Genomic DNA, 1,272 nt, shown 5'->3' on the forward strand with positions numbered 1-1,272 from the left:
GGGGGGGGGTGTTGATAGACATAGCTTTGCCTTAGCTTACGCATATCCCAGGAGAAACTTGATGTCGGCCTGCTTCGAGGCCAACCGGGGGAGTCAGATTCAGATAAGCCACAATTATTGATTTTTTTCAGGCCAACTGTTTTATTCTTGTCAGCCTTGAGTCCTGCGTGTGCTTTCAATCCCAAAATGGACAGATTTGTGTGCATTCCACTGATCCATGCTTATGAGCCCCCTTCAAGGTCGTCCCCAAAATGCTGGCGAGTCCCAGAAGCCACAAGTGGCCTGCGATTCTCACAAATCACTTCCATCTTACGGTTTAGCTCATAAATCAGCTGATTTTGAGTACTCGAAGCACGAACCAAACCTTCACACAGACTCTGCATTTTTGCCATGGCCAAAACTGCTGTTGACATCTTCAATAGCCAATAACATAGAAATCCACCGATGCCAAAAAGCAGAAACCTTGCTATCATGGTTCCAATTATACAAACATCTTCAGCGTCCTCCTGAGATAATACGGAAAGACGCATCAGCTCCCAAACTCCCCACGGAACCATGACGTATCCTGCCGTATGTGTCTCAGCGGGGCATGAGGGCTCTCCAGGACCCTGTTGCTTTGTTGTAAAGATTTTATCGATGGCGTTGAAAGTCCAGCTGACCAGATCCATGACAGTAGTTTTAGTTTTGGAAAATGTGTAAAATAAGAGCTCTGATACACAGACAGAGACTTGCATGAGAGTGAGTGAGAAAAAAAAATTGAGTTCATGCGGCTGTGAGTTTTTTCATCATGTTGCTTTACTTTCTTTATGTTTTTGTCAGTCAAGTTAGTGTGAAATTACTGGTGAATATGAATGTCTGGGTGGGGGACAAGACAAAGCTCCCACCATCACTTGTCACAGTCATTTGCGTTGTTCTCTCATTTAGCATAATTTGTCTCATGAAGCCTGCAGGTAAGTTATGCGTCAAAAGCAGTGAGATCGTGGTTCGTCGTTTGTCTCTGTAACAGCGATCGATTGGGAGAAAATATTATGCAGATTGCCTTGAATAATATTCCAGCTGGCATCTTTAAATAGGTCATTTTCACTCTTTCAGTTCATTATGTTTAAAATCAAATCAGTAAATCAGCCAGTTTTTCCCCTCTGGTTGTTTTCTCTTTTCATCTCCATTTCCTTCTGGCAACAACCTAAACAACAGTTTGCATTTCAAACACAGTCAGCCAGAGATGATAATAATAATAATAATAATAATAATAATAATAATAATAATAATAAT

General features: G+C 41.6%; 1 protein-coding gene across 3 annotated transcripts in view; it reads left to right on the plus strand.

The window, feature by feature from the left end:
- ksr2 (kinase suppressor of ras 2) overlaps nucleotides 1–1,272 on the plus strand; it is a 133,431-nt gene that overhangs the window by 101,614 nt on the left and 30,545 nt on the right. The gene's annotated exons all lie outside the window — the stretch shown is intronic.

The sequence above is a fragment of the Nematolebias whitei genome, chromosome 8 (genome assembly GCF_014905685.2).
Source record: "Nematolebias whitei isolate Nwh7 chromosome 8, NemWhi1, whole genome shotgun sequence".
Lineage (NCBI taxonomy): Eukaryota > Metazoa > Chordata > Actinopteri > Cyprinodontiformes > Rivulidae > Nematolebias > Nematolebias whitei.